The sequence below is a fragment of the Hydra viridissima genome, unplaced genomic scaffold (assembly GCF_058129835.1).
Source record: "Hydra viridissima isolate aposymbiotic clone 2 unplaced genomic scaffold, HvirCarnegie_v1 scaffold_12, whole genome shotgun sequence".
Lineage (NCBI taxonomy): Eukaryota > Metazoa > Cnidaria > Hydrozoa > Anthoathecata > Hydridae > Hydra > Hydra viridissima.
The window spans coordinates 11,204,168-11,211,046 of record NW_028324311.1 but is presented as its reverse complement, the minus strand read 5'-3'; the positions used below and the strand labels follow the sequence as shown (position 1 = coordinate 11,211,046).

Below are 6,879 nucleotides of genomic sequence, written 5' to 3'. Positions count from 1 at the left end.
AAAGACGTACTCACAGAGAATTATTGAATTTGTCATATGAATAAACGATAAAGCGAAAAGAAAAGTAAAAAATAACAACAACCAAGAAAAGATGTACGCACGAAAGCTTATTCAGCCTGTCATATAAATAAATGATGAATAAGTAACAAAACCGTAAACAACTGAAAACTATAAAAAGCTCGAAAAAAGAAAAAAAAGAAGAGAGGAGGAAAAGAAGGAAAAAGTAAGAGATAAGAAGAGAAAAGAGATTTAAAGAGATTTAAAAGAAGATTTTATGAGAAAAGAGTTTTAAGAGATTTAAAAAAGGAATTTATGAGAAAAGGATTTTTAAAGATTTAAAGAGAATTTTATGAGAAGTATTTATGAAGATTTTATGAAGAGAAACTTATGAGAAGTATTGTAAAATGTTAAAAAAACATTTGTAATATGATGACTGCATAGAGGTGAAGAGAGCATATGAATGTAAACATTTTGTTTTACAAACATTCAATCGACAGTAATTTGTAAAACAATTTAATAAACATTTAAATATTGGATCAAGAATCAGCTCTAATTGTCTTTTGAGCAAGTGTTAGCTCCAAACTGTCATAGAAACAGCTTGATTACTAACCTGAAGTTGTCACAAATAATTTCAGAATTATTCCACCTTTGATTGTTTCATATACCAACCCTTCCAAGTTTGTAAAATTCTTCCGGCGCTGTAATATTGAAAACCTTTCAAGTTAGTAAAACACTTCTTGCATAAAAAGATTGCGTCGAAAAAGTGTTCCAAAGTGATAGTTGTAAAATTTTTAAATATACCTGTTTTTCTAGTTTATTTATCAAATTAGTGGAAAATATCAAAGTTTAGGCAAAATAAGTTTGCAGAAAATTTAGTTAAAAATTCTTTCACATGCTTACAGTGGTGAAATAGAGTGGGTTTTTATTTGACACCAGACTTTGGTTCGTTTTTTAACAATTAATAACGATCATCAAAATAAGAGTTTTTGAATAAGTTGTTTTAAGTAACTTTAATTTAAAATACTTTGTATATTTAGACAAACAAATTTACAGGGTTTCAGTAAAATATTGCGATACTCTGCGAAACTTATGTTATTTTGTTTCAAGACATTGTGCAGAGTTGTAATTCGATTAAAACGATTTTAATTCGACTAAAATAAATTTTTACTAACAATTTTACGTATGAATGTAAACATGTCACACCGAAAACCTGGTTGTTACAAACTCATAAAGAGTTCTGTTTTAATAAACTTCAAAAAGTTTGATTTATTTTAAATAAGTTATACAAAAAATTTTATTTTAATCGTAGTTAATCGAAAAGAATCGAAAAACCGAAGTCAGGTGGTCAGGGAATTATTAAACTGAATTTTCTGAAGTTTATTAAAATAGAACCTTTTATGTGTTAAAATCAGTAAAGTTTTTTATTATTAAATCTTTTTATTCATACATAAATCTGTTACCTTAAATTGGTTATAAAAATAAGTTTATCGGAATTCAAACGCTATTGGTATTATTCCTAGTTTCTTTAAAAACTTTGATACGGTTTCTCAAACAGTATTTAGAGAAATAGCCGTTCAGCTAAATGAGATGGATGCTGAAAAAATTATACAGCACCAAATAACATCATGGCTAAAATGAAGAGTTTTTTTAAAGAACTATTTTGTAAAACCAAATGTCAGCGTTTAAATAAACTTGTTTCTTGTTTAGGGTAATGTTTCAGTTTCAATGAAAATAAACAGAAAGTATCTTATTTATTTACACTTTTGTCAGAAAAAAGGGAATAAAAAAGGGCTGAATCCTATTGTAGCACTGGTATGGAAGATGTTGCAAGCATGTAGTTACAGTATTGTTTCAATTAAACGAATCTAAACAATTAAACTCAAACTCTGTTCCATTTGATGAAAAATGCACACATGTGTTACAGAAACAGCATGTTCCTGGCAAAAACAAAAATTCCGAGCGAACTTAATTTTATAGGTTGTTTTTTTGAAAAGAGTGATTTGGAAAAAGATTCAAGCAACTCACGAAAACATCATCTTATTTCAGGGAGTAAAAACATTTGTGCAACGCAGAGCGAAATTATGTAATAGATTTTGTGGATAAAGACAAAATGCTTAATTGTACCTGAATAGAATAGAAAAGCTCGTGTTATCTTTATAAGCATCTCTTTGTTATTTTCCAAAAGTATCCTCGTTGAAAGTGGGAATAGATCTCTCCTTTGTGTAGAATGTCTCCGTATCTGAATCTAGATATTGATTTTGAAATAGATAAATCAAATGCCAAAGTATTTAATGATAAACTAAGTTGATCTACTTTATGCAAGTGAAATATCCAATAATTAATATGAACCATCTATTTTGACAAAAATGAAGTGGGTAAATTGTCTGAGATTGCAGATCCTCCAAAGGTAAGAAATACAGGGGGAGAAATCTATCGCAAATAAATCGCTAAGAAGCCTTCTAGGTGATTTATGAAGTCTCAGTTTTCTTATTAAATATGGTTCTTCTTGAAAACACATTTAAGGACTTAAATGATACAAAGTGCTGAATCTCAAGAAATTTACTTGCTTCTTATTTTATTACTGCGAAACAAAAAAAAAAAAGTACCGAAGCATAAAATGCTTTTAACACCAAAGAGAAAAAGCATGAAATTTAAACATGTTGGAAAATAAAAAACAAGAAGTTTTATTGGCTGCTCCTAAAATCGAAGTAACGATTAAATCAGAAAAAACAAAAAAAAAAAAAAAAACAGTTTAGAAACTGAAATGATAAATGATAATTTTAACTAAATAATAAAATAAATGAATTGTTAAAATAGAAAAAATAATTTAGAAAATGAAAAATTAATAGAGTTGACAGATAAGCATATACTCGTTTACAGTGATAAGGAAAATACAGATTCAGATTTAAAAGAAACTGTCAGAGTGAGTTATATCACTTATATCAGTTATAAACTGTCAGAGTGAGATATATCAAACAATGGATAGCAATCCGACAATATTATAAATACATTTCAAAACATGATAAAAGACCAACTCAAAGAAGTAAACGGGCTGCAAGACGCTGCTCTTGGACAAAATCTTGCTTTCAATGTTAACAGAAACAATTGTTCAAAACTTGCATGATGGTTGTAATTGCTGGGTAGCAATTTAACGTATGTGTGTAAACTTAATAAGGTTTTGCGGATGGACAGCTTATTTCATGGTAAAATTGCAAATCAAAAAAAACGACAGATATGTGTCATTATGACTTGCACATATGATAAGTAAACTGTTAATTTATTACCGGTTTAACAACAACCATTTGGAGTGGATTGAGGTGCGTTTGCTATTTGTTTTATTTATCAAATTGCAAGTTCAAAAAAAAAATCAGAAAATGTCTGGACCAGACTTGAGCGCACCATGAGGCATTTCATTAAGGTTAACAAAGTTTTTTCTTTCCCTTAATTGTTAGTAGGTTTCAAAAGATGCTAAAAAGAAAGTTTGATCTTTATTGCAGTTGTTTTTGATTGCTTTTTTTTTTAACCACCAAACCCTTACAATGTGCGACCTTGCCTTTATACAGCGTGCACAACGTCCATAGCGGTGACTATCTTTCTCTTGACGCGCTCTGTGTATGTTACAGCGTCGCTAATAACGTTTTCTAAAAAGACTTAAAACACCTCGAGTTTCCTCGTAGATAAGTCCGGAGATACGCTTAACACCACCATGACGAGCTACACGACATATGGCGGGCTTTGTGACTCGTTGGATGATATCACGTAAAATCTTGCGATAACGCTTTGTGACTCCTTTTCCAAGTCTTTTTCTTCTTTTACCGCGACCAGACATGATTAAAATTGTTTGAAGGCCACGGAATCATGAGAAAAATCCACTCATCTCAAAATTTAACTGGATAGCGTATTCAACTGCCTTTTTCAAAAAAATTTGAAGCCAAAACTGGCCTCCCAAGATGGCGGCGATCGAAGCTCTTAGCGGTGATCGATGTACATTTCATAAGGCTTTTTACAGAAATATGAAAGAAAATAAATAGAGATTTAAAAGAAAAACTAGAGTACGAAATAAAGGTTTAATGACTTTATAGAAATGAAATGATTTCTAAAAAAATCAGACAATTAAAGTAATTATTTAGATACTAAGGTACAAAATATTCGATATACTTTTTAAGTGCAAATTACGATTAAATAATATTTATGCATAATCTATGTACCTTTTAGTTCTTAGTTACCCAATGCAGTGTGTTAGAAGGTTAATAACATAACTGTATGGTAAGCGGCAGTGATGTCTACTTACAATTTTGACAAATTTTATATTTTCATTTTTTGTAGCAAGATACCAGATATGTACATGCTGCATAAACTATTAGCTGAGGACTGTGAGTACACACAACTCAGGGGTTCCTTCTAGGATTATTTAATACGTAAATGTAATTATGGATATAGTATTTATTAAGAATATTAAATACAAAATATTTTTAATATATATTATCTTACTTATATATTATTCTTTGTAATATTCCAGCTCTCAATGATTGATTCAATTGTTTTTGACTTGTTATTCAAAACAACTTATTCAGGGAATTTTTTCATAACATATATTTTGTATGTTTTCAAACATTATCAACATTATGTATCTTATCAAAAAATGTATGATACATAAATTTACTATAAACAAACCTCTCATATGTTTGACTCAGCTGTAACTGATAACCATTTATTTGCACTGATTAAACTTATTTCAGAAAAATATGCAAAAATACATTTTTATCACCTGGATAAAGAACAAACTGCCAAAATAACTGGAAAAAAGCTTAGGAAGCAATAAACAAAACTTATCATATTCAAAAACTAATCAAAAATATTTTTATGATATGATATATGATATATATGGGAATTCCACGAAAGTGGCGGTCGTAACATTTGACGCTTGTTTAGCCATTAAAAATTAACCAAAAATGCTATTTACATGAAAATTTCCAGAAATGTTAAATACTATTATATAATTTAGTATGCAAAAGCTAAATCATTCAAGTGTTCAACTTATTTGATAAATCAACTTAACGTAGCGTGACGGTGGTAACGCTTACTTTTTAACAAATCTAAACAAATAAACTTTGTAAATCTTTATGCAGCTATCTACACAGTGAAAAAAAAAAATCCTTTGCTATGTTATTTAACTACACATTGAACTTACTTTATGGTGAGTTTCATAGTTTTTGCTTGAAGTTTTCCGAGAATTTTTATTAAGTTCTATGTCGTGACGGTCGTAACTGTGACGGTCTTAACTGTGAAGGTCGTAACGAAAAAGCCAAAAATGTAAAACAACAAATAACGCAATGAATGACATAATAGAAAATGAATGGTTATAAAAACCAATTAAGTTACGTTAAAAAATATGAATTTTATGACATTATCAAGGTTATCCATGATGTTTCTTCAATACTGGTATCGTTTTATTTGGAGTAGGCAACAAACACTTAATGCTATTCATGCTTCCTGTTTTTTTTGTTTTATTAACTCTATTTAATACAACTCAATATCTAGAAGTATGTACTTTCATATGCCTCGCAAATGGTTTGAGGAGACGGGAATCCAATATAGGAAAAAAATATCTTAGAGTAGTAAATTGTTCCGCAACCCCCTCACAAAATATTAGAGAATTTTGAAACCAAAAACTTTCCATTTTTTATTTGACAAAAATGCATTTTGGTAATATTTGTAACGGCTTTCGCTTCTTCTATTTTATCAGCTATTAAAGCCCACCTTAGATTAATATCATTTGTGTTGATAAGTCTAACATAAGTTTTGCACCGTTTTGATGCTAAGAGAAAGTCTTTAGCGTTTAAGACAACCACTTCACGAGATTTTACGCTGTTCCAAACAAATCGCTTTAATAACCCTCCTACTCCATCAACTGCTCCTTTACCGTGAGAGGTAGCAAAAAAGTTCCATTCTATACTTTTGAAAATGATATTTCACAGAGCAATCTTGTATGAATTTGGCCATGTATCTATTTTTAAATTGAGTGCATGAACCATCACTCCATAATATAACTTTTTTTATGTAATCAATGCAACAGAGGTAAAATATTTCACTTAAATATGTAGTAGTGGCGCGTTTTGTTTTATCATTATCGTCGGATATTATTACAACTGATTTTTGCTCTAATTGGTAACGGTAGATTACAACTGTAAACAAGGTAATAGTTGACTGCGACCAATAAGCAGCTTGAACAGCATCCTGATAACCACATGTATAGTTTTGTAAATAATCAAAGTGTATCAAAATTTGGTCTGGTTCGAGATTTTCTTTTTGACTGCAATTTTGCTCAAACTGGTGCTTTTTAGTGAGATGATGCTTAGTAAACTCTAGTAAATTGTCGCGGAAATCTTTAAAAACACTTTTTTATGTTTTTTTTTTATGTTGACTGAGTACACAGCGATGATCTTCTTTAATCCACCAACTATATGTGATTAAGGTATCCATGTCTCCGTTTTCGGCCAAAGAAACTTTCAATAGTTTACTATCATAGTTTCATTAGTTACTCAAAGTTTCAAAAAAAACTTTAACAAGTTTAGTAATAAGATGAATAAACAAACTACAAATTAAACAATAAACAAAACTGATTTATATTATAATTTGGTTTAAATAATGTAAATCGTTTGAAATGAATTAAATCGTTCGCGCTTAAACTTTTTTTTTAAGTCAAGAAGCCGTGTGGGAAGACAAACTTATATCGTGATGGTCGTTACGCACTTAGTAACATGTTGAAATTGTGATCTAAAGCACTTTGTTTTTTTTTTGAAAAGATGATAAAATATGTATGAGTATCTTTACTTTTATCATGGTTGTAGTTTTAAAAAGTTTTACAGGAAGCATAGA

At 29.5% G+C, this 6,879-nt stretch overlaps 1 protein-coding gene and 1 long non-coding RNA gene across 2 annotated transcripts in view; one reads left to right on the top strand and one right to left on the bottom strand.

The window, feature by feature from the left end:
* The window catches only part of LOC149881268 (uncharacterized), a 4,098-nt gene extending 1,350 nt beyond the window's left edge, over positions 1 to 2,748 (top strand). Inside the window, exon 2 of the long non-coding RNA XR_016445643.1 lies at positions 1 to 2,748. This exon is cut by the window's left edge and continues 300 nt beyond it. This is a non-coding gene — a long non-coding RNA (uncharacterized LOC149881268).
* Positions 1 to 4,816, bottom strand: part of LOC145194005 (protein phosphatase 1D-like) — a 10,513-nt gene extending 5,697 nt beyond the window's left edge. The window contains exon 1 of the mRNA XM_090068796.1: positions 4,675 to 4,816. The gene's annotated coding sequence lies outside the window, so the exon portion shown is untranslated. The remainder of the gene's footprint in view (positions 1 to 4,674) is intronic.
* Positions 4,817 to 6,879: the final 2,063 nt, after the last annotated feature.